The 27,331-nt window shown below is 46.1% G+C and overlaps 2 protein-coding genes across 15 annotated transcripts in view; one reads left to right on the top strand and one right to left on the bottom strand.

Annotated features, from left to right (window-relative positions):
• LOC130297684 (protein-glutamine gamma-glutamyltransferase E-like) overlaps nt 1-27,331 on the bottom strand; it is a 229,414-nt gene that overhangs the window by 54,999 nt on the left and 147,084 nt on the right. For 9 of the 14 annotated variants that reach the window (XM_056550409.1, XM_056550408.1, XM_056550411.1 and 6 more), the window contains one exon: nt 20,682-20,787. The exons of the other annotated variants lie outside the window; for them this stretch is intronic. The gene's annotated coding sequence lies outside the window, so the exon portion shown is untranslated. The remainder of the gene's footprint in view (nt 1-20,681; nt 20,788-27,331) is intronic. 14 annotated transcript variants of the gene reach the window in all.
• LOC130297683 (protein-glutamine gamma-glutamyltransferase 6-like) overlaps nt 8,053-27,331 on the top strand; it is a 97,594-nt gene continuing 78,315 nt past the window's right edge. The window contains exon 1 of the mRNA XM_056550401.1: nt 8,053-8,069. The gene's annotated coding sequence lies outside the window, so the exon portion shown is untranslated. The remainder of the gene's footprint in view (nt 8,070-27,331) is intronic.

Genomic DNA, 27,331 nt, shown 5'->3' with positions numbered 1-27,331 from the left:
ACTGTGTGATGTAATCATGTCCATATGGAGGAACTGTGTGATATAATCATGTCTATATAAAGGAACTGTGTGATGTCATCATGTCCATATGGAGAACTGTGTGATGTCATCATGTCCATATGGAGGAACTGTGTGATGTCATCATGTCCATATGGAGGAACTGTGTGATGTCATCATGTCCATATGGAGGAACTGTGTGATGTCATCATGTCCATATGGAGGAACTGTGTGATGTCATCATGTCCATATGGAGGAACTGTGTGATGTCATCATGTCCATATGAAGGAACTGTGTGATGTCATCATGTCCATATGGAGGAACTGTGTGATGTCATCATGTCCATATGAAGGAACTGTGTGATGTCATCATGTCCATATGAAGGAATTGTGTGATGTCATCATGTCCATGTGGAGGAACTGTGTGATGTCATCATGTCCATGTGGAGGAACTGTGTGATGTCATCATGTCCATGTGGAGGAACTGTGTGATGTAATCATGTCTATATGGAGGAACTGTGTGATGTAATCATGTCTATATAAAGGAACTGTGTGATGTCATCATATCCATATGGAGGAACTGTGTGATGTCATCATGTCCATATGGAGGAACTGTGTGATGTCATCATGTCTATATAGAGGAACTGTGTGATGTCATCATGTCCATATGGAGGAACTGTGTGATGTCATCATGTCTATATGGAGGAACTGTGTGATGTCATCATGTCCATATGGAGGAACTGTGTGATGTCATCATGTCTATATAGAGGAACTGTGTGATGTCCATACGGAGGGAAATTTTTGAGGAATGTTTCCAGCACCTTGTATAAAGTATGCCACCAAGAGATAAGCCAAAAGGGGGTCCAACCCGGGACTAACAAGGTGTACCTAATAAAGTGGCCAGTGAGTGTATATATCTAGTGTAGGAAAAGCAGTAAGAAACAATGAACACAATGTGCTATAAAGAACATTTCTAACACAACACTGGTATAATAAATCACCAAATAAATCATTGTCTTTCGGAGATTAAATATTATATAAATGCCTCAATTTTTGACGTGAACCTTTATTATATTCCTTTTAATATTTATTTTTTAATAAACATATTTGCAATGGGCATCCTCTGTGCCACCTATCTGTTTTGACTTTACCCACTCCCAAGGACATTTTCTGAGCAGCTCCCTGGTTTTCATCCTTTAAAGAGGTCCTCCGCCCCTAGACATCTTGTCCCCTATACAAAGAATATGGGATAAAATGTCTGATCTCGGGGGTCCGGCGATTTCCCTGGAGTCTCGTGACGTCACGGCCGCGCCCCCTCAATGCAAGTCTATGGGAGGGGGCGTGACGGCCATCACGCCCCCTCCCATAGACTTGCATTGAGGGGGCATGGCCGTGACATCATGAGTGGAACGTGACGTCACGAGACTCCGTCCCCTACCCCCAGTCATCCGGCACCGAGCGAAGGTCGCTCCAGGTGCCGCAGCCGAGTGGGGCATGGCCGTGACGTCACGAGACTCCGGCGCTGCACTCAATGCTCTAAACGAATGCCAGGTACAGCAGGAAGATTGCGGGGGTCCCCAGCAGCGGAACCCACATGACCAGACATCTTCTCCCCTATCCTTTGGATTGGGGATTAGAAGTCTATGGGCAGAGTACCCCTTTAACTCTCTCTGCAAGAGGATCTGGTCTTTACTGCAGGGGTCTTCCAGGTTTCTACTTTTGGGAGCTGTCCACGTATAGGTTGTGCCTGGCCTTGGGAGCCAAGAGACATTGGTGCAAAGCACTGAGAGGTCAGGCAGGAAAGAAGACCTGATACAGGCTGAGGTCTTGGGCAGACCGTGAACATGCATGGTCAGATGACAAGAAAACAGGTCGGTAGTCAGAAATTGGCCATGGTCAGATGACAAGAAAACAGGTCGGTAGTCAGAAATTGGCCATGGTCAGATAACAGGGAAACAGGTCGGTAGTCAGAAATTGGCCATGGTCAGATAACATGGAAATAGGTCAGTAGTCAGAAATTGGCCATGGTCAGATAACAGGGAAACAGGTCGGTAGTCAGAAATTGGCCATGGTCAGATAACAGGGAAACAGGTCGGTAGTCAGAAATTGGCCATGGTCAGATAACAGGGAAACAGGTCGGTAGTCAGAAATTGGCCATGGTCAGATAACATGGAAATAGGTCAGTAGTCAGAAATTGTCCATGGTAAGATGACAAGAAAACGTCGGTAGTCAGAAATTGGCCATGGTCAGATAACAGGGAAACAGGTCGGTAGTCAGAAATTGGCCATGGTAAGATAACAGGGAAACAGGTCGGTAGTCAGAAATTGGCCATGGTCAGATAACAGGGAAACAGGTCGGTAGTCAGAAATTGGCCATGGTCAGATAACAGGGAAACAGGTCTGTAGTCAGAAATTGGCCATGGTCAGATAACAGGGAAACAGGTCGGTAGTCAGAAATTGCCAAGGTCAGATAACAGAGAAACAGGTCGGTAGTCAGAAATTGGCCATGGTCAGATAACAGGGAAACAGGTCGGTAGTCAGAAATTGGCCATGGTCAGATAACATGGAACAGGTTGGTAGTCGGAAATTGGCCAAGGTCATATAACAAGAAAACAGGTCGTTCGTCAGAAATTGGCCATGGTCAGATAACAGGGAAACAGGTTTGTAATCAGAAATTGGCCAAGGTCATATAACAGGAAAACAGGTCGGCAGTCAGAAATTGGCCATGGTCAGATAACAGGGAAACAGGTCGGTAGTCAGAAATTGGCCATGGTCAGATAACATGGAACAGGTTGGTAGTCGGAAATTGGCCAAGGTCATATAACAAGAAAACAGGTCGTTCGTCAGAAATTGGCCATGGTCAGATAACAGGGAAACAGGTTTGTAATCAGAAATTGGCCATGGTCAGATAACAGGGAAACAGGTTGGTAGTCAGAAATTGGCCATGGTCAGATAACATGGAAATAGGTCAGTATACAAGAAATTAGGTTAGACACACAATAAGCTACTGGTACAAAGGACCAGGCAAGAACAGAGTCAAGGAGGCAGGTCAAAAGGTAAGTTCACAAACACCCACAGACCACTTGTGTTACAGTTTTAGCAAATTGATTGTATTGAGTTCTGTAATAAATACATTGTGGTTCCTTGGGGGCGGGCCTATGACAAAGATAAGCATGTCCAGTTTTAATTACATCGTAAGCTTTGTTGTGATCAGTGCAGACATCAGATAGGTTTGGTCCATTCTTTCGTATATTTTATAGTATATTATGTAAATGAACCCAGTACAGATTGGTGTAGATAGAAGCATGTGGGCCCTCATTTCACAGAAGGCCCAAAAGCCCCCGATGCCACACAAGAACATGGCAGTATATATAGCACATGATTGAAGAGCCATTTATATATTTTGGATTGAGTCCAGGAATTGCAGGTTATGCCTTTTACAAGGCTGCGCTTCACCCGTCTATTATTTCTTCCGACCTCGCAGTTTATAGCCTGTAACCTACTTTATACTTTGTTTTCATGTTGTACTTGCTTGTAATAACAGGTACGGCTTATTTCAGTTAAGGTTTATAACATTGTGTAACACAAGACGGAGAAGTTTCTTAATACTATCTATAATAATAATTCAGAATTTATTAGTTGGAAGAATCGGTTACCTTATTCCTTTAAAGGGGTAATCTGCAGGAATTTATAAGATTTGTAAATTCTATTTAAAAATCTTAATCCTTCCAGTACTTATCAGCTGCTGTATGCTCCAGAGGAAGTTGTGTAGTTCTTTCCTGTCTGACCACAGTTCTCTCTGCTGACACCTCTGTCCTTTTTAGGAACTGTCCAGAGCAGGAGAGGTTTGCTATGGGAATTTTCTCCTACTCTGGACAGTTCCTAAAATGGACAGAGGTGTCAGCAGAGAGCACTGTGGTCAGACTGGAAATAACTACACAACTTCCTGTGGAGCATACAGCAGCTGATAAGTACTGGAAGAGTTAAGATTTTGAAATAGAAGTAATTTACAAATCTGTTTAACTTTCTGGCACCAGTTGATTAAAATTTTTTTTTTTTTCCAATGGAGTACCTTTAAGGTAAGATACCTAATATGGCTAAGCTGCTTATGTGTCTGGTATGGCTAGAAGTTAAAGGGTTAATACATGCACGATTGCTTACACATAATGCTTAGTTAGGGGACCTTCTAGAGAACAGGAAGGAGCCTACTCTGAGCTGTCTCCTGATGTAAAGAAAGCTCAGTCAGTCTAGAGGAAGCCTCTCTAGTGAGAGAAGGTATAAGGCAGCCTCTCTGCTGAGAGGCCTGCAAGATAGCTTCTCTAAGAAGGTGGGATTGATTCTGTCAGAGGACATAGCTAAGGACAGCTTGGGACTACACTACTTCCCCTTAGAATTCCTGAAGCCATCTTGGGGTTTCATGTACCATTCTGTAATGGGAATGCCTGAGTCTGGTTCAGGCAGCAACTCCACCCCCTCCTGTGTTAAAGGGGTAGTCTGCTGCTTGAAATCTTATCCCCTATCCAAAGGATAGGGGATAAGTTGTCTGATCATGGGGGTCCCGCTGTTGGGGGCCCCGCGATCTCCCGCAGCACCCGGCGTTCTAAACAAACGCCAGGTTCCTGCAGCAGTGGTCGTGATGTCCCGACCACGCCCCTCTTGCTTTCACACCACGCCCCCTCCATTCATGTCTATTGGAGGGGAGTGTCTGCCGACACGCCCCTCCCATAGACATGAATGGAGGGGGCGTGGCGTGACATCATGATCACAGCCTTCGTCTCCGAGCCTGGACACTGGAGCAGCGAAGTACAACCTTTAAACTGCTTCATCGCTCATTGTATCTTGGATTTTAACTGCCCAATCCTTTTATTTTTGTAGATATAAGCCGCCAATGGAAGAGCTGTCTGGCAGCGGCCTACCTCCTCTGCCCTCATTCAAAACACATAAATAGTTAGCCAAGCCAAGAGTCAACATGTATGGAAGGATCGGAAGAGATAGCTGTTAGCCATCGGAACAACAGTCAAGATGGCCACCTTAAAAGGGTATTCCACCTCTAAACATCTTATCCCCTATCTAAAGCATAGGGGATAAGATAGGGGATAAGACGTTTGATAAGATGCCATCACACCCCCTCCTATAGACTTGCATTGAGGGGGCGTGGCCGTGACGTCACAAGCCTCTGCCCCGCATCGCCAGTCATCCGGCATGGAGCAAAGATCACTCTGTGCACCGGATGTTTGGGGTGCCACAGCCGAGATCCTGGGGGTCCCCAGTGGCAGGACCCCTGCAATCAGACATCTTATCCCCTATCCTTTGAATAGGGGATAAAATGTCTAGGGGTGGAGTACCCCTTTAAGCCATATATGTGGTCAAATAATCAACAAGTGTCTCCGCCTCAACAAGGTTGTTTTTTTTTTTTTTTTTGCAGCACAGGAATCTCGAAAACATACTCCTAAAATCTTCACAGGATTCAACAAACAAGATGATCTTTATTTATAATGTATAAATCAGACAAGGGTTTGGAATGATTAGTTTTACAAGTGTAAATAACAATATACGGTATTATGTCATGATGTACATATCAGCGCACAGGATCTGATCAACACATCTTCATGTCAATGGAAAAACTGGTCCTACAGGGCGATCTTGCTACTGGCTGCAAAATTGTTTGAAAGGACACCGGCAAAATGACCAGAAGTGGAAGAAATAATAGGCAAATGAACTTTAAATAGGCATTGTCACAAAAAAAAAATTTGGCATGTCACTAGGACACCTCAAGATATTTGATTGGTTGGGGTCTCAGTGCTGAGACCCTCAATGATCAGGAGAACGAGCAGGGAGAAATGTGCGGCAGTGATGTTCACTCATCAGCTCTCCTTCTGTGCCATTCTAGGAGCATAAAACATGTGACAGGTTCCATTTAAAGACTGGCATCCTGCACACATCTCTCCTTATCAGCTGAGCTGTCTGTCTTATAGCTGTGACATCACATCACACTGAGCTCCCATCCCAGTTCCCCCCTACTATCTATTCAGGACCAGACCATTAATGTGAGGAGGGGATCTCATATTACTGCTTATTAGATTTCTCCAATAAGACAGCGTCAAGCCTGTTCTGACTGAAACTACTGTGACAAAAAAAGGTGTCCTGCTGTCTTAAAAACTAATAAGCAGTAATATGAGCTCCCCCCACTTCACATCAATGGTCCTCAGCAGACAGGAGGGATGGAGGAAGGTGGGACACTATCTCTGCATTCAGAGAGTGTAAAGAGACATTACAACTACAAGCCAGACCAGTCAACCCCTTATTTTTAGATATGTTTGCAGTTTGTCATAACTACATATATAGAAACAACACCAAATACTACTGTCTATCCTGCTTGTCAGGAATGGAGTTTATACATTGCTATAAAATGAATCCCGGCTGCACAACAGACTAGTAACAGGAAAAAACACTCCGCTTTATGGTCGAGAGGTAATTATATAAAGAGGAGTTTACACTCCGGCAGAGCTCAGTAGGGTTTATGAGGGAATTAGAAGAAGAATAGAACATAATGATGGGAGAAGCATAGGAGGGGCCAATCAGGAGCCAATGTTTTTATAGGTGACAGAATTGGAAAACCTATGGTCCTCCTGATGGATGGAGACACCTGCATAGGACAACTGATCAGTTATCTGCTATCACATTAGAAGTAAAATATGAGGTTTAAAGGGGTACTCCGTCCCTAGACATCTTATCCCCTACCCAAAGGAAAGCTATCTTTTGGTTGGACATCCTGTAGACTGCCGGTGAAGTGAAATAAACTGCTACCCGCAGCCAAATGTGACCTGAGCTCCTAAACTCAGCGCTCTCAGAGCTGATCACTGTTAGGGGGTGGGGATTAGGGAATAGTATTAAGAGTTAAGATTAGGGGTTAGGATTAGGGTTAGGATTAGGGGTTGGGATTAGGGTTAGTGATTAGGGTTTAGTATTAGGATTCGGGTTTAGGATTTGGGGTTAGGGTTAAGATTAGGGGTGAGGGTTAAGATCAGGATTAGGGGTTAGGATTAGGGAAAGGTTTTAGGATTATGGTTTAGGATGAGGTTTGGGATTAAGGTTAGGATTAGTGTTAGGATTAGGGTTTAGGATTAGGGGTTAGGGTTAAGATTAGGGGTAAGGGTTAAGATCAGGATTAGGGGTTAGGATTAGGTTTAGGATTAGGGATAGGTTTTAGGATTATGGGTTAGGACTAGGGTTTAGGATTAGGGGTTAGAGTTAAGATTAGGGGTGAGGGTTAAGATCAGGATTAGGGGTTAGGATTAGGTTTAGGGATAGGTTTTAGGATTAGGGTTTAGGATGAGGTTTGGGATTAAGGTTAGGATTAGGGTTTGGGATTAGTGTTAGGATTAGGGTTTAGGATGAGGTTTGGGATTAAGGTTAGGATTCGTGTTAGGATCAGGGTTTAGGATTAGTGTTAGGATTAGGGTTTAGGATTAGGGGTTAAGATTAGGGGTAAGGATTAAGATCAGGATTAGGGGTTAGGATTAGGCATTCAGGAGTGAGAGGGAGCCTGCTGTAAAGCAGAAAAGGGTGTCCCTGTATGAAGGGTCATACACCAGCCCTAGGGTCATTACACCGGCCCTAGGATCGGTTAGAAATGTATTTCCGAGCAGATTCCACAGTAAAAGCTGAAATGCCAATTTTTTTAGCGGAGGTCGGAATCAAAATTTCTGTGGCACATCTTTCCGCCGCTGAAATTCTGCTTTGTGCGCGTGGTGCAGCAGAATCCCATTGAAAACTGAATTTTTCTGCCGGATTCCACTCGAAAATTCCGTCGTGTGAATGAGGAAATCATGTGATCTGCGGGGATTCACTTTAAGCAGAAGTTGCTGTGGAAATTAACCCCTTGCAGTTCAATGTCCCACTGACTAATCAGCTTTTCCAGGCAGATTACATCAATAGAGTAAACATCTTTCGGCGGAACCCGGATCCGTATTCCGCTCCAGAACTTCCATAGTTTGCAGTGGGCAGCAGATGAGGAACAGGAAGTGATGATCAGCGGGGTCAGAGGCCCCATCAAAACACAGGCATGGGATCGGTGAGTACTACTTTGCTTATTTTTGCCCCCTTTTTTCTATTTTTATACTTTATTAATTCAAAACTACAACTCCCAGCATGCCCGGACAGCCTGTATTTTCTATATACCTATAAGCATGGGATTAAAGCAGCGCTTCCCAACCAGTGTGCCTCCAGCTGTTGCAAAAACTACAACTCCCAGCATGCCTGGACAGCCTGTATTTTCTATATACCTATAAGCATGGGATTAAAGCAGCGCTTCCCAACCAGTGTGCCTCCAGCTGTTGCAAAAACTACAACTCCCAGCATGCCTGGACAGCCTGTATTTTCTATATACCTATAAGCATGGGATTAAAGCAGCGTTTCCCAACCAGTGTGCCTCCAGCTGTTGCAAAAACTACAACTCCCAGCATGCCTGGACAGCCTGTATTTTCTATATACCTATAAACATGGGATTAAAGCAGCGCTTCCCAACCAGTGTGCCTCCAGCTGTTGCAAAAACTACAACTCCCAGCATGCTTGGACAGCCTGTATTTTCTATATACCTATAAACATGGGATTAAAGCAGCGTTTCCCAACCAGTGTGCCTCCAGCTGTTGCAAAAACTACAACTCCCAGCAGAAAAGGGTAAGGATTAGGGATAGGGGTTAAGATTAGGGTTTGGATTAGAGATAGGAGTTAGTATTATGGTTACAATTAGGGATTAGGGTTAGAGGTCAGGGTTAGGGTAAGGATTAGGGGTCAGGGTTAGGATTAGGGTTATGATAAGCATGGGATTAAAGCAGCATTTCCCAACCAGTGTGTCTCCAGCTGTTGCAAAAACTACAACTCCCAGCAGAAAAGGGTTAGGATTAGGGATAGGGGTAAGGATTCGGGTTTGGATTAGGGATAGGGGTTAGGATTAGGGTCCCAATTAGGGATTAGGGTTAGAAGTCAGGGTTAGGATTAGGGGTCAGGGTTAGGATTAGGGTTTAGGATAAACATGGGATTAAAGCAGCATTTCCCAACCAGTGTGCCTCCAGCTGTTGCAAAAACTACAACAGTTGTAGTTTTTGCAACAGCTGGAGGCACACTGGTTGGGAAACGCTGCATTAGGGCATTTCTACATCGCAATGTTAAGGTTTTGTATGGCTTCCTGGGAAGTATTTTCTCCCTACCGTATGATTAAGAAGTCTTTGATGTCTGTAGAATAATACCGTATTGGGAGGGGTAGAAGAAAGTGGGAGTTGTACTTTATGTATATGATGGCAATGCTATGCATACAAACATGTCAAACACCAACAAAATAAACACCAATATAATAACAGGAAATAATGATCATATATATAACAAACAAAATACAATATAAACAATATAAACCAGCGCTGGCATAAGATTATGTAGCAAAACAATTCATTATTGATTTATACTCTAGATACTATATTATATACTGTATATGGCCACCCACTGACCACTTTATTAGGTACACCCTGCTAGTCCTGGTCAGACCCCCTTTTGTCTTCATTCACCTTGTCATATTCTCTACAAGGTGCTGGAAACATTCCATCACACAGTTCTTCCATATGGACTTGATGACATCACACAGTTCCTCCATATGGACATGATGACATCACACAGTTCCTCTATATGGACATGATGACATCACACAGTTCCTCCATATGGACATGATGACATCACACAGTTCCTCCATATGGACATGATGACATCACACAGTTCCTCCATATGGACATGATGACATCACACAGTTCTCCATATAGACATGATGACATCACACAGTTCCTCCATATGACCATGATGACATCACACAGTTCCTCCATATGGACATGATGACATCACACAGTTCTTCTATATGGACATGATGACATCACACAGTTCCTCCATATGGACATGATGACATCACACAGTTCCTCTATATGGACATGATGACATCACACAGTTCCTCCATATGGACATGATGACATCACACAGTTCCTCCATATGGACATGATGACATCACACAGTTCCCCCCATATAGACATGATGACATCACACAGTTCATCCATATGGACATGATGACATCACACAGTTCCTCTATATGGACATGATGACATCACACAGTTCCCCCATATGGACATGATGACATCACACAGTTCCCCCATATGGACATGATGACATCACACAGTTCCCCCATATGAACATGATGACATCACACAGTTCCTCCATATGGACATGATGACATCACACAGTTCCTCCATATGGACATGATGACATCACACAGCACCTCCATATGGACATGATGACATCACACAGTTCCTCTATATGGACATGATGACATCACACAGTTCCTCCATATGGACATGATGACATCACACAGCACCTCCATATGGACATGATGACATCACACGGTTCTCTATATGGACATGATGACATCATACAGTTTCTCCATATGGACATGATGACATCACAAAGTTCCTCCATATGGACATGATGACATCACACAGTTCCTCCATATGGATATGATGACATCACACAGTTCCCCCATATGGACATGATGACATCACACAGTTCCCCCATATGGACATGATGACATCACACAGTTCCTTCATATGGACATGACGACATCACACAGTTCCCCCATATGGACATGATGACATCACACAGTTCTTCCATATAGACATGATGACATCACACAGTTCTCCATATAGACATGATGACATCACACTGTTCCCCCATATGGACATGATGACAACACACAGTTCCTCCATATGGACATGATGACATCACACTGTTCCCCCATATGGACATGATGACATCACACAGTTCCTCCATATGGACATGATGACATCACACAGTTCCTCCATATGGACATGATGACATCACACAGTTCCTCCATATGGACATGATGACATCACAAAGTTCCTCCATATGGACATGATGACATCACACAGTTCCTCCATATGGATATGATGACATCACACAGTTCCTCCATATGGACGTGATGACATCACACAGTTCCTCCATATGGACGTGATGACATCACACAGTTCCACCATATGGACATGATGACATCACACAGTTCCTCCATATGGACATGATGACATCACACAGTTCCAGTATAATCAGAAGATGGGCCCACTGTGGTCATAAAGGGATGGACATGGCCCTACAATGGGTCCTGCAGGGTCCATTGGACCCAGGCGACACCTCCACAGGGGTGGCAAATTGCGGTCCACTGTGGAGGTAGCCGGAGGACTTGCCTCTCCTTCTGTTCCGGCTCTGCATTTGATAGAGCCTGGCGAGGAGAAAAAAGTAAAACGCAAAAAGGGCATTAATAATATTCTGCACCATACTTACCATCCATAGATAGATAACAATGTTAGAAGTTTTTTCCAGTGGCCCTCCATGATGTATGGAGAATCCGTAATAAGTAGTGACAGGTTTTCCTTTATACTGACTCACGACAGCAGATGCCTCATTACATTAAAGCAGGTCTTTAAGAACGAAGGGTCATCACTTAATGTTTGCTTTTTAGCCCATTATTTATCATGAGAAAATGACAGGATGCACCTCTGAACTCGGGCCCCACGTGTTTCTCCAGAAATAGCTATTGTTTAACTGCAGTGAAACATTTGGCTGGCATGTGCCCCAGCCCTACAATTGTCTCCTGGGAATCCTCCCACATATGGGAACAGTCATTGTGTCACATAGAGGTCATCGTGTGCGTCATGGGGCAAAGAAACATGCCCGAGCAGCACTACACATCTTCTGCACACCAAGTAAGTGATTACAGTGCAGTTACAGCTAGCGTCTACAGGGGGCGTCCTAGACGCCCCCTGTAGACGCTAGCTGTAACTGCACTGTAATCACTTATATTGTGTGCAGAATCTGTGTAGTGCTGCATCTTCTCTGATTATAGTCGTTCATGTTCTTTTTTTATCTTTTCTTCTCCATCTGGCTCCAAAGACTTCTCCCGGTCACAACTCGTCTTTGGAGAATCTGCCAGTCAAACATTTTGGGCTCCTTGCTCCAGCGCCCTTCATATCTCAATTCAAACTCCCTATTTGTATTTCCCCATAAAGTAATAGTGACCACTTTTTTCCCCCTGTATAGTAGTAAGGCCCCTCTGTGTCTCTATATGGTAGTTAGGCTCCTCCTTGTGTCCCATATAGTAGTTAGGCCACTCTGTGCCCCCATATAGTAGTTAGGCCACTCTGTGCCCCCATATAGTAGTTAGGCCACTCTGTGCCCCCATATAGTAGTTAGGCTGCTCTTTCCCCCATATAGTAGTTAGGCCACTCTGTGCTCCCATATAGTAGTTAGGCCACTCTGTGCCCCCATATAGTAGTTAGGCTGCTCTGTGCCCCATATAGTAGTTAGGCCACTCTGTGCCCCCATATAGTAGTTAGGCCGCTCTGTGCCCCCATATAGTAGTTAGGCCGCTCTTTCCCCCATATAGTAGTTAGGCCACTCTGTGCCCCCATATAGTAGTTAGGCCACTCTGTGCCCCCATATAGTAGTTAGGCCACTCTGTGCCCCCATATAGTAGTTAGGCCACTCTGTGCCCCCATATAGTAGTTAGGCCACTCTGTGCCCCCATATAGTAGTTAGGCCACTCTGTGCCCCCATATAGTAGTTAGGCCACTCTGTGCCCCCATATAGTAGTTAGGTCACTCTGTGCCCCAATATAGTAGTTAGGCCACTCTGTGCCCCCATATAGTAGTTAGGCCACCCTGTGCCCCAATATAGTAGTTAGGCCACTCTGTGCCCCCATATAGTAGTTAGGTCACTCTGTGCCCCCATTTAGTAGTTAGGCCACTCTGTGCCCCCATATAGTAGTTAGGCCACTCTGTGCCCCCATATAGTAGTTAGGCCACTCTGTGCTCCCATATAGTAGTTAGGCCACTCTGTGCCCCCATATAGTAGTTAGGCCACTCTGTGCCCCCATATAGTAGTTAGGCCACTCTGTGCCCCCATATAGTAGTAAGGCTGCTCCGTTCCCCCATATGGTTGTTATTCCATTTTAGTATTAAGGCTCCCATTTAGTAGTTAGGCCTCTCTTTAGTAGTAAGTCCCCACATATAGTAGCTAGGCCCCTCTTTAGTAGTTACTCCTTTCTCATATATTAGTTCAGCCCCTCTTTAGTAGTTACCCCCTATATAGAAGTAAGACCCCCCCACATTGTAGTTATTTCCCTCTTTAGTATTTACCACCCCCCCTGCTCAATTTATAGGCATTAGACCCCTCTTTAGTAGTGTTGAGCGCTTATTATTTACTGTGTGAGTCGGTGTGGAGCACGAATATTTCATATTTGCGAATATGCAAATATTGGCGAATATCGGCACTTCCAGAGGACACTGATCCCTCCCTTTTTTTTTAGCTTTAGATAGGGTAGGTTAGTTTAGCAGATAGGTTCTAGTGTAGGGTATAGTGTTAGTTGAAAGATATAATCGTGCATGCGCACTATACGAATTTCCGTACAATTTTCGCATGAATAAAAAAAGTGAACGAACATAGCGAATATGCGAATTTCGAGAACATAGAACGAATATTCGTCCATATATTCGCGAAATATCACAAATTCGAATAAGGCCCCCTACCGCTCATCACTACTCTTTAATAGTTACCCCCTATATAGTAGTTAGGCCCCTCTTTAGTAGATATAATAGTTTATTCCCCTTTAATTGCATGAAAGGGGGAGATTCATAAGATTTTTTTTATAAACCAATGTAGGACAGCCAGAAATTTATCGTGTCTAAGGCTGCATTCACACCACGTTTTTTACATACGGGTGCCGGATCCGGCAGGGGGAGGGGCAAACTGGGCGCTCCCGTACCCCAGCCGGATCAGCCTGTGATCGGAGTCATACATGCACCAAATTTATCATTTGGTGCAAGTTGTTAGTCATTTTAGCTCAAATGTTGAAATCAGCTGTTCACAGCCCCTTTTACACAGAACTTACCGCCACAGAGGACGCGTATTTTACCCTGTAGAGCAGCCATTTCGGAGTCCCTCCTGCAGTAAATCAGCAAGCGACATGAGTTATTTTCTTTAGTGGGGTTTATAGTCACCATGTGAAATGGATTTTATTTTCAACTTGAGTAGTTTTTTTTGGATACTTTAGTGCAGTGGTCTTCAACCTGCGGACCTCCAGATGTTGCAAAACTACAATTCCCAGCTTGCCCGGACAGCCGTTGGCTGTCCGGGCATGCTGGGAGTTGTAGTTTTGCAACATCTGGAGGTCCGCAGGTTGGAGATCACTGCTTTAGTGCTTACTGTTACGCCTAGCGCTCCGGGTCCCCGCTCCTCCCCGGAGCGCGTACGGCGTCTCTCTCTCCGCAGCGCCCCGGTCGGTCCCGCTGACCGGGAGCGCTGCCCTGTCATGGCCGTTGGGGATGCGATTCGCACAGCGGGACGCGCCCGCTCGCGAATCGCATCCCAGGTCACTTACCCGTTCCCGTCTCCTGCTGTCATGTGCTGGCGCGCGCGGCTCCGCTCTCTAGGGCGCGCGCGCGCCAGCTCCCTGAGATTTAAAGGGCCAGTGCACCAATGATTGGTGCCTGGCCCAATTAGCTTAATTGGCTCCCACCTGTTCCCTGGCTATATCTAGTCTCCTCCCTTGCACTCCCTTGCCGGATCTTGTTGCCCTTGTGCCTAGAGAAAGCGTTTTGTGTGTTTATAGCCAGTGTACCAGAACTCCTGCTATCTCCCCTGACTACGAATCTTGCCGCCTGCCCCCGACCTTCTGCTACGTCCGACTTTGCTTCTGCCTACTCCCTTGTACCTCGCCTATCTTCAGCAGCCAGAGAGGTGAGCCGTTGCTAGTGAATACGACCTGGTCACTACCGCCGCAGCAAGACCATCCCGCTTTGCGGCGGGCTCTGGTGAAAACCTGTAGTGGCTTAGAACCGGTCCACTAGCGCGGTCCTCGCCATCCCTCTCTGGCACAGAGGATCCACTACCTGCCAGCCGGCATCGTGACAGTAGATCCGGCCATGGATCCCGCTGAGGTCCCCCTGCCAGTTGCCTCTGATATCACCACGGTGGTCGCCCAGCAAGCCCGACAGATCGCCCATCTAACCCACCAGCTGTCGGAAGTGTCCACCATTGTGCACCAACTTCAGTCGCAACTTCTTCAGCAATCATCTCCTCCGCCAGCTCCTGCACCTCCTCCGCAGCGAGTGGCCACTCCTAGCCTCCGCCTGTCCTTGCCGGACAAATTTAATGGGGACTCTAAGTTTTGCCGTGGCTTTCTTTCGCAATGTTCATTGCACTTGGAGATGATGTCGGACCAGTTTCCCACTGAAAGGTCTAAGGTGGCTTTCGTAGTCAGCCTTCTGTCTGGAAAAGCCCTGTCATGGGCCACACCGCTCTGGGACCGCAATGACCCCGTCACCGCCTCTGTACACTCCTTCTTCTCGGAAATTCGAAGTGTCTTTGAGGAACCTGCCCGAGCCTCTTCTGCTGAGACTGCCCTGCTGAACCTCGTCCAGGGTAATTCTTCCGTTGGCGAGTACGCCATACAATTCCGTACCCTTGCTTCTGAACTTTCCTGGAATAATGAGGCTCTCTGCGCGACCTTTAAAAAAGGCCTATCCAGCAACATTAAAGATGTTCTGGCCGCACGAGAGACTCCTGCTAACCTGCATGAACTCATTCATCTAGCCACTCGCATTGACATGCGTTTTTCTGAGAGGCATCAAGAGCTCCGCCAGGAAAAAGACTTAGATCTCTGGACACCTCTCCCACAGTCTCCACTGCAATCTGCGCCTAGGCCTCCCGCCGAGGAGGCCATGCAAGTGGATCGGTCTCGCCTGACCCTGGAAGAGAGGAATCGCCGTAAGGAAGAGAATCTTTGTCTGTACTGTGCCAGTACTGAACATTTTTTGGTGGAGTGCCCAATCCGTCCTCCACGTCTGGGAAACGCACGCTCGCACCCAGCTCTCGTGGGTGTGGCGTCTCTTGATGCTAAGTCGACTTCTCCACGTCTCACGGTGCCTGTTCGGATTTCTACGTCAGCCAGCTCTCCCCTCTCAGCCGTGGCCTGCCTGGACTCTGGAGCTTCTGGGAATTTTATTCGGGAGTCCTTAGTGAATAAATTCCGCATTCCGGTGACCCGTCTTGTCAAGCCACTCCACATTTCCGCGGTCAACGGAGCCAGATTGGACTGCACCGTGCGTTATCGCACGGAGCCCCTCCTAATGTGCATCGGACCTCATCACGAGGAAATTGTATTTTTTGTCCTTCCTAATTGCACTTCTGAAGTTCTCCTTGGACTACCCTGGCTTCAACACCATTCCCCAACCCTGGATTGGTCCACTGGGGAGATCAAGAGTTGGGGTCCCTCTTGTTCCAAGGACTGCCTTCAACCGGTCCCCAGTACTCCCTGCCGTGACCCTGTGGTTCCTCCTGTATCCGGTCCCCCTAAGGTCATTAAGGACTCTGCCTGCCACAAGAAATACCTCTCCCCCCCTCCCAGTCCCATCAGGCAAACCTCTGTGTCCCCTCTTGGCCCTCGTCCTGGTGTCACACTGCCCCGTGCCAAGTCTCGCCCTCTGCCCTCCCTCCCCATCCCTACTCCTGCTGTTCCGCCTGCTGTTGAGGAATCCCTCCATCCTTTCCCGGTCTCCTCATCCCAGGGGAGGCAGTTACCAGACAAAGAGAAGGGGAGACCTAAGGGGGGGGGGTACTGTTACGCCTAGCGCTCCGGGTCCCCGCTCCTCCCCGGAGCGCGTACGGCGTCTCTCTCTCCGCAGCGCCCCGGTCGGTCCCGCTGACCGGGAGCGCTGCCCTGTCATGGCCGTTGGGGATGCGATTCGCACAGCGGGACGCGCCCGCTCGCGAATCGCATCCCAGGTCACTTACCCGTTCCCGTCTCCTGCTGTCATGTGCTGGCGCGCGCGGCTCCGCTCTCTAGGGCGCGCGCGCGCCAGCTCCCTGAGATTTAAAGGGCCAGTGCACCAATGATTGGTGCCTGGCCCAATTAGCTTAATTGGCTCCCACCTGTTCCCTGGCTATATCTAGTCTCCTCCCTTGCACTCCCTTGCCGGATCTTGTTGCCCTTGTGCCTAGAGAAAGCGTTTTGTGTGTTTATAGCCAGTGTACCAGAACTCCTGCTATCTCCCCTGACTACGAATCTTGCCGCCTGCCCCCGACCTTCTGCTACGTCCGACTTTGCTTCTGCCTACTCCCTTGTACCTCGCCTATCTTCAGCAGCCAGAGAGGTGAGCCGTTGCTAGTGGATACGACCTGGTCACTACCGCCGCAGCAAGACCATCCCGCTTTGCGGCGGGCTCTGGTGAAAACCTGTAGTGGCTTAGAACCGGTCCACTAGCGCGGTCCTCGCCATCCCTCTCTGGCACAGAGGATCCACTACCTGCCAGCCGGCATCGTGACACTTACCTTTCCTGAACCTGTGTGGCCATGTCCAATGCTGGCTCAACGGAGGGTAAAGGTTCCTCAGAGACAACTATGTCGCAGGATAGTATCGAGCAGCCCTTTTTAATGTATTTTGACGCCTTTACATTTTCTGACATTGCTATGTGTGTTTTCCATGTGCAAAATTTCTTGGCGGGATATTTGCGCCCAAAAAAATGCCTAAAGGCGCAAAATTGTGCCAAAGATCGATTGGCGCAAATGATGAATTACTGACTAATGTTAAAATCACACACAGGACCGTGTGATTTTGAGAAAGTTGTAAAAATGACAGTGGAGAAGATGCGCCAAACTTTGGCGCAAAAAGACACTGCGCCAAAGTATTGCGCCAAAGTTACGTGAAAAAAAACACATAAATCCTTTGATAAATACCCCCCAATATCACTCCTGGACCCTTGCAGGCTGGGACTTGCACAGGTTGACTTGAAAGGGGGCTTGAGCCCCTGCCCTTTTGATGTTATTCCTAAAAGTGCCCTGGGCAGCCTGGTATTATGTGGATATTCATATAAATAATTATGGGAAGTGTCGTTTTTTTTCAGTGGGTAAAAAAATCTCCATACTAGACTTTGCATGCATCTGCAGGTTTGACATTGCACTGCCCCCTAGTGATGAATAGGAGAAAATGTTTCCAACATGAAGTCATCCAACTGCAAACCCGTGCGTAGGCTGAACATATCCATCAACATAACTTGCATTTTCTTGCGACATTTAACTACAATATGCGACAATTAGAGACATGAATTACATTCTAATGAATGAGGTGACATGCGCGGCGCCGGAGAAGCCTCCACATCGCCTCCCGAAATCTCCAAACGATGGGGCTAAGAAATATTAACCTGAATATTGACTGCGGAAAACGGAATAGATCTTTGGATAAAATGATTTAGATGCACAATGAAATTCCAACATTGGAGGGGTATTTTAGCCCCTAAAGACGTATCCCCTATAGACAGAATAGGGGACGAGGGTCTGATAGCTGGGGGTCCCTTAGGTACCCCCTCCCCCCGCTATAAGACCCTTGTCCCCTATTCTGTTGATAGAACGAAGCCCTGACTCTCACTGCTGCGTGGAGCGTTGGGTCAGCACGTGCTTCACACATGATCAGCATTGATCACAGCATCTAAAGGGTTAAATGGCGGACACTAGCGTGATCTCCGATGTCTAGCACTAGTGGTGGGTCCCCGCTGCTGATACCAGCTTTTGCTCACCCTTTAGATCGCAGCATCTAAAGGGTGAAATGCCGGACATTAGCATGATGTCTGGTATTAGCGGTGAGTCTCGGCTGCTGATAGCAGCTGTTACTCACCACCTTTGAAGTGAGCGCAGCTCCAGAGCTTGATTCAATGTCCATTATCGCACCGATGATGTACATGTAGGTCATTGTTTCCCTAAATAGCTACACAGCCCAACCCCTGCCCAATATAAGTGCCGATTTCCTAGTTCGGCAGTCGTTTACTGAGCCTATTGGGCAGCTTGGTATTGGGCAGGCAGGGCGTCATTCGTGTGGCCCATATTTCTATCATGCTTCGGTTGCACATCCCCTATAACAAAGGGTAATGTGTGGCCCACAAACTACAATTTCAAAACACGAGAACGGCCAATGAGCGAGCATTGGCTGACCACTGGGCCTGCTTGTCTAATAATCACCCCCATGTTGGACTCCCTACAAAGGAAATGGGGGCAATTTACTAGAGTCTCTTCCTTCATTGGGCATAAAAAATACAGCATACATCACACAGTAAAAAAAATAATAAAGTACAAAATGGGACCAAAGAAGGAAGTATATTCTATAAGGGTAGGGTCACACACAACGCATACGCAGCGTATTTGGCACTGCACGGAATCTTCTGGACAGCGGGAAATGTGTGAAATGCGCACTGTGTATCAGCAGACACCGCCCTGTGTGTGCAGTAAGGTTTGGAGGCGGGCCAAACCTTACTGCACACACAGGGCTGCAGTGGGGAAAGCCTATGCAGCATATTTCCCGTAAATACTCATACGTAGGGTATTTCCCCGATTTCTCTCTGCTGTGTAAGCGCTGTGTGGGACCCTACCCTTAAAAAAAAAATATATATATATATATAAATAAATACAACCCTGTTTTTACATAAAAAGTACAGATTCAGCCTGTAACTGATGATTTGGTACAAGTCAAGAATTACCGTATATACTCGAGTATTAGCCATTCCGAATGTAAGCCGAGGCCCCTAATTTCACCCCAAAAACCGAGGAAAAGTTATTGACTCGACTATAAGCCTAGGGGGGGGGGGGAAATACATCATCCCCCCTGTCATCATCCCGACCCCCATCATTAACACCCCCGTCATCATCAACCCCGTCATCATCAACCCCGTCATCATCAACCCATCATCATCAACCCTGTCATTATCACTCTGTCATCTTCACCCTCGTCATTATCCCCCTCGTCATTATCCCCCTCGTCATCATCCCTCTCCTTCATCATCATCGCCTGTCAGTCCCTTCGTCATCATCCAGTCCCTCCTTTTGTTTTCTACTCACCTCCCCAGTTGTTGCTTTCTAGATGGGAAGGAAGGGTGAGCTGGTCCGGCCGTCCATCTTCGGCCATCTATGCTGCAGGGACCGTCCGGTGGGGAGGGTCAGTCGTTTCCGGGCTGTCCATCTTCACCAGGATGCCCTCTTCTCCGCTCCGGGCTTGCCCCGGACTTGTGACATTGCGTTGACGACGCGCAGGGACGTCCGTGCGCAGCAGACGTCCGTGACGTCCCTGCACATGAACGTCCCTGCGCGGTGGCGTCAATGCAGCGTCACTAGTTCAGGGCCGGCCCGGAGCGGAGAAGAGGGCCTCCCAGTGAAGATGGACAGCCCGGAATAACTAACCCTCCCCACCGGACAGTCCCTGCAGCATAGATGGCCGAAGATGGATGGCCCGGCCCATCTCCCTCACAGCTAAGCCAGAAGCGTTCTTGTTCACTCGTGTATAAGCCAAGGGGGCATTTTCAGCATGAAAAATTGTGCTGAAAAACCCCGGCTTATACTCGAGTATATACGGTAGGATATAAAATGTGCGATATGTTATTATCCTAAATATGTCCATTGACACAGTAGATTACTATGCCATAATTCATGTGTGGGTGTAACTGAGCTGCAATGTTTCAGAAAAGACAATTTATGTTGTGCGTTCTATATCGCATTGGCAATGGATATGTACAGTTGTAATGGATAAGCTAAAATGGCCACTCACTAGCTCGCTTCCCCTCCCATCGTGCTTGAAACAATGTGTATAAGATGGCGCCTCCAGAGAGAGCTGAACCCAAGATGATAAGACCCACGTGCTGGATGAGGAACACCTAAAGATGGAAGAAACCAATCACAAGGACAGCTGTTCATGACGGATGGATTTGCACACGGCACATTGTTAGTCTATATAAACCCATGTAACTGTTGTAAATACAGGAAGTATAATTTGCCGAACCTTGTGTCAGTGTGATTTTTCTCTCTCGTGCATGCACTGATCCTGATAACTAATTAGGAAGGGGGCAGATACTCATCTGATACCGGGTCCGGTTCCCATCCATTTCACAGTATACAAGTTAACCCCATAATCACTGTACTATTTCTTAGTAGACATTTGGAATCGCTGAAGTCAAGTAGGGTGCCTTTGAGTTTTTGCCTTGAGGTCCCAGACGATGCAATATAGGGAGACACCACCTTCTGACTGTTGATATTACAACATGTGATAGGCTGGGGGAACATGTGTATACACCCAAAATGGTGGTGGTGGAGGGAGTCAGTTTTACACTAGCGTTCAAAATTTTGGAATATTGTAGCCTATGTGTGTGGGGGGTAGGGGTTCTTGAGTGCAACGAAGGGGGCATGGGGAGAAGGCTTAGTGATATGAGGCAAAGGGAGCAGTCTGTTTTATTGAGAAGGGGGGCATGGGGAGAAGTCTATGAGAGAGATGGGACTTAGGGAGCAGAGGAGGGACATGAAAAGAAGTCTGTGTAAGAGGGGTCATAGAAAGCAGTTGAGTGTGAGAGGAGGAAACATGGGGAGCAGTCTGTGAGGGGGCGCATAAAAGTCTGTGTGTGTGTGTGGGGAGGGGGGGGGGGGTATAGAATGTGTTGACAAATAAGAACCATTTGGCCCATCTAGTCTGCCCAATATTTTGAATGATATGAATAGTCCCCGACACTATCTTATATGAAGGATAGCCTTATGCTTATGCCTATCTCTATCTTATATGAAGAATAGCCTTATGCCTATCCCTATCTTATATGAAGGATAGCCTTATACCTATCTTATATGAAGGGTAGCTTATGCCTATCCCTATCTTATATGAAGGGTATCTTATGCATATCTCTATCTTATATGAAGGGTAGCCTTGTGCCTATCCCTATTTTATATGAAGGGTAGCCTTATGCCTATCCGTATCTTATATGAAGGATAGTTTTATGCCTATCCCTATCTTATATGAAGGATAGCCTTATGCCTATCCCTTTCTTATATGAAGCATAGTCTTATGCTTATCCTTATCTTATATGAAGGATAGCCTTATACCTATCCCTATCTTATATGAAGGATAGCCTTATGCCTATCCCTATCTTATGTGAAGGATAGTCTTATGTCTATCCCTATCTTATATGAAGGCTAGCCTTATGCCTATCCCTATCTTATATGAAGGATAGCCTTATGCCTATCCCTATCTTATATGAAGGATAGCCTTATACCTATCCCTATCTTATATGAAGGATAGTCTTATGCTTATCCCTATCTTACATGAAGAATAGCCTTATATCTATCCCTATCTTATATGAGGGATAGCCTAATGCCTATCCCATGCATGCATAAACTCCATTGTATCTGCAGCTACCACTTCTACAGGAAGGCTATTCCATGTATCCACTACTCTATCAGTAAAGTAATACTTCCGGATATTACTGCAGAAACCTTTCCCCTCTAATATAACACTATGTCCTCTTGTGGTAGTTTTTTTCTTCTATATAAATCTCTGCTCCTCCTTGATTCCCTTTAAGTATATAAAAGTTTCTATCATCTCCCCTCTGTCACTTCTTTCTTTCTAGCTTAAGTCCTTTAACCTTTTTTGGAGAGCGGTCTGTGAAAGGGGGACATGGGGAGTAGTCTGAGAAAAGGGGACATGGGGTGCAGGTGCAGTTAGTAAAAGGGGGGCATAGGGAACAGTTTTGGCAGGGAAGGAATGGGGAGTGATCTAAATGATAGAATGGGGACCCAATTAATTCTAGTTTTCACAAATATGGCACACCTTGTTACTGCACACCAGACACTCACACAGTGCAAAGACATCAGTGCACCCACCAGTGCAACATTGCAGCCCCTGTCTCTTCCTGTTGCATTTCTGCCCTATGCGACGGATCTACAACTACAAAGATGGTCCATACAATGCGCTAATGTGCTGGGGCTTCAGAGTCAAAATAATAAATGGACTGTACAAGGTCGGAGTACATGTCAAGAAGACGAGAGGTTAACACCTTTCAGGAACCAGAGACATGATAAACAGTAGATATGATAACATGTACAGGACTGAACAACAGGATAATAACACAGCTAAATAGGCTCGGGATATGCAGGGAATGAACGGGTTAACTGATGGTCAGACAACCAAAGCAGGTGTGAATACACACCAACACAGAAAAACACAGAATACAGACATAACAGCAATGGTGGACTCATCCATGAGGATAGGTAAGTATTGAGAACAGGCTAATATATGGGAAAAAAGTTCATATGAATCACTTGGGGAGCATAGTTTTATATGGGAATGCTGGGTAATTTTATATAGGGCACTTTGGAGGACATGGTTTTATATAGGGCTCTTTGTAGGGAAATTGATATTGGGCACCATATTATATTTGACACTATATATGTATATAGTACATTTTACTATATAGGCTGGAGTGGGTTGCGGGCGTCCGTGGCAGGGGACGGACCCAAAATCCGTCTGGTTCTGCAGCGCTTCACCGGGATTCAAAAGACAATTTTTGCAGGAATACTGTGTTAACGTTTTATTTCCAATGTACCATTGATATACACGGGCAATAATCGTTAAACAGATTCGAGGTGTGCAGGACAACGCGTTTCTAAAGAGGATTCCTCTCTTCATCAGGGACCTGATGAAGAGAGGAATCCCCTCTAAAAACACGCTGTCCTGCACGCCTCGAATCTCAAATTCATATAAGAAGGTAACGGCATACCTTTATTATTTTTGGGAGCCCTATCTTTACTACTCTGGGACACAGAGTACAATGCGGTGTCCTACTGCACCCTTTGAGAACCTTTGATTCACTGATGTTGTATTTGTACCTTTACCTTGAATTTGCACACTCTTTTGAATATTTGTGCTCTATATGATGCTGTTCTGTATTATCTGGTATTCTGCTGCCACCTACCGTTATGTTTTGGTATGTAACATTGTTTACTGGTAGAGAAACCGAGAGGTTAAAGGAGTACTCTGGCGAAAATTCACTTATCACCTATCCACATTAAAGGGGTATTCCAGGAAAAAACTTTTATATATTTGTAAATTACTTCTATTAAAAAAATCTTAATCCTTCCAATAATTATCAGCTGCTGAAGTTGCTCTTTTCTGTCTGACCACAGTGCTCTCTGCTGACATCTCTGCTTGTCTCGGGAACTGCGCAGAGTAGAAGAGGTTTGCTATGGGGATTTGCTTCTACTCTGGACATGTTCCCGAGACAGGTGTCATCAGAGAGCACTTGGACAGAAAAGAACAACTCAGCTGATAAGTACTGAAAGGATTAAGATTTTTTAATAGAAGCAATTTACAAACCTGTTTAACTTTCTATAAAAGTTTTTTCCTGGATAACCCCTTTAACTTATCCCTTATTCATTTCTATGGGAGCGCCAATGATGCCCGAGAACCAATAAGTATAGCTGTACTCGGATCTTTTTGGCACTCCCATAAAAATAAATGGAGTGCATGCCACCTGCAGCACATGCTCCTCACTGAGCGCCGGGTTCTGTCCCTGTGATCGCGGGGGGCCCCAGCGGTTGGACCCCCCGCGATCAGCTACTCATCCTGTGGATAGGGGATAAGTTAAAATGGTACTCCACTGCTCAGCATTTGGAGCAAACTGTTCCGAACGCTGGAGCCGGTGCCGGGAGCTTGTGATATCATAGCCCGAACCCCTCATGATGTCAAGCCCCACCCCCTCAATGCAAGTCTATGGGAGGAGGCGTGACAGGGCGTGGTCCTGATAATGAATGAAAAGAATGCAGCAAGGCCCTTGGATAGCATTATCCTCACTGTCTTGTACATAATGAGGTCCTCCACTGGCCAATGTTAGGAAGTAAATGTTCCAAATGCTGTTTTCGCGCTGCGGGTGTCGGCCACGCCCCTGTAACATCATGGTCATGCCCCCTCAATGCAAGTCAATGGGAGGGAGCGTGACGGCCGTCACGCTCCCTCCCATTGATTTGCATTGAGGGGTGTGGCCATGATGTCACGAGGGACGTGACCAACCCCTGCGGCGCGAAAACAGCGTTTGGAACATTTACTTCCTAACATTGGCGGTGGAGTATCCTTTCAATGATTGGCCCTCCTGGGCAAACTGTTGTCTCTGCTGGGCTATGGCTACAGCCTACATGTGACCCAGGGTGGTCTCTAAAGACTAGGCTATGAGTGGTGAGGTGAGTTCTCGTCACCTTCTACATCCTCCTACTTACTCCTCACTAGTCTACCAACTTCTTCTTCTAACAGGGTACCTAAACCGAGGACCTCTTGCTGTATGTATCCCTGTGTGTATGCCCACAGCCCGTCTCTTACTCTTGTCTTAATATCAGATAACCACTAGGTGGCAGTACAATAGTCATATATTTTCAATGTAAATGAAAGACTGCTTAGTGTGTAAATATATCAAGATACATCACACTAAAGTGGGGGAGTATTTGTCCATCAACCAGTAAGCAATCCAAGAGACACACAGTGGGACACTGCATTCATACAGACCGACAACTCATTGCATGTTTTGGCCAGTTTCTTTCCCACATGACTTAAAGGGGCACTCCGCCCCTAGACATCTTATCTCCTATCCAAAGGATAGGGGATATGATGTCAAATCGCCGTGGTCCCGCTGCTGGGGAGCCCTGGAGTTCGCTCTGCACATAATGATGGGCAATACAGGGGCCAGAGCATCGTTATGTCACGGCTCCGCCCCTCGTGACATCACGGCCCGCCCCTTTCAATACAAGTCTATGGGAGGGGGCGCGACGGTCGTCACGCCCCCTCCCATAGACTTGCATTAAGGGGATGGGCCGTGATGTCACGAGGGGCGGAGCCATGACATCACGCTGCTCCGTCCCCCGTATCGCCCATCAATACGCACAGAGTGAACTGGCTCTGTGCTGTAATGATGGCGGGGTGCCGCAGCAGCGATCCCAGGGCTCCCCAGCAGCGGCACCGCGGCGATCTGACATCTTATCCCCTATCCTTTGGATAGGGGATAAGATGTCTAGGGGCGGAGTACCCCTTTAAGTTACATCTTTATCCCTATATGTTCCAGATAAATATCCTATCAAAAACATAAAGAGTAAACCTACTCAGACCTAGATACAAGAATTAACCACAAGATGTCTCCCTTTACCTTACAATGGCGCCATTGTGTTAATGTAACGCTCAGATACGTCACTCATGTTAGTCCATGGCACTGCTAATATCACAAAGCTGTAACACTATGCACATGTACTACTAGTCATCCTTAAAGGGGTACTCCCATGGAAAACTTTTTTTAAATCAACTGGTGCCAGAAAGTTAAACAGATTTGTAAATCACTTCTATTAAAAAATCTTAATCCTTCCAGTACATTTTAGGGGCTGCATACTAAAGAGAAATCCAAAAAACAAATGCATTTCCTCTGATGTCATGACCACAGTGCTCTCTGCTGACCTCTGCTGTCCAGAGCAGCATATGTTTGCTATGGAGATTTTCTCCTGCTCTAGACAGTTCCTAAAATGGACAGCAGAGGTCAGCGGAGAGCACTGTGGTCAGGACATCACAGGAAACGCATTTCTTTTTTGGATTTCTCTTTAGTATACAGCCTCTAAAAATTACTGGAAGGATTAAGATTTTTTAATAGAAGTGATTTACAAATCTGTTTAACTTTCTGGCACCAGTTGACTTAAAAAACGAGTACCCCTTTAACCTAGTTTACAGGTAGTAAATGAAAGTCAATTACAGTATTCAGTGATTTGTTTAAATACAACTATTTTCTAATACTTGAACTACATAAGGTTCTAGATTGTATGGAATAAATGTAAATTAAAAAATAGGTAAACATTGCTGTAGAATTAAGACATCATAAGGGGGGGGGGGGATGTCAAATGTTCGGTGCTCCGCTTCTCCCGCTATCTTCTTCTGTAACTTCCGTTCCAGCGCTGACATGGAGCATGGGCGGAGCTTCGTGATGTCACTGCTACTGTTTGCTAGAAGCGGGACCCAGCAGAGAAGCAGGAGTGATGGCGTCACTGAGCTCCACCTATGCTCCAAGTCGGCCCTGGAACGAAAGAGGAAGATAGCAGGATATCTTCATATAAGATAGGGATAGGCATAAGGCTATCCTTCATATAAGATAGAGATAGGTATAAGGATATCCTTCATATAAGATAGGGATAGGTATAAGGCTATCCTTCATATAAGATAGGGATAGACATAAGACTATTCTTCATATAAGATAGGGATAGGCATAAGGCTATTCTTCATATAAGATAGGGATAGGCATAAGGCTATCCTTCATATAAGATAGGGATAGGCATAAGACTATCCTTCATATAAGATAGGGATAGGCATAAGGTTATCCTTCATATAAGACAGGAATAGGCATAAGGCTATCCTTCATA

The sequence above is a fragment of the Hyla sarda genome, chromosome 13 (assembly GCF_029499605.1).
Source record: "Hyla sarda isolate aHylSar1 chromosome 13, aHylSar1.hap1, whole genome shotgun sequence".
Lineage (NCBI taxonomy): Eukaryota > Metazoa > Chordata > Amphibia > Anura > Hylidae > Hyla > Hyla sarda.
Note: the sequence above shows the minus strand (reverse complement) of the source record. Positions and strands in the feature narration are given on the sequence as shown.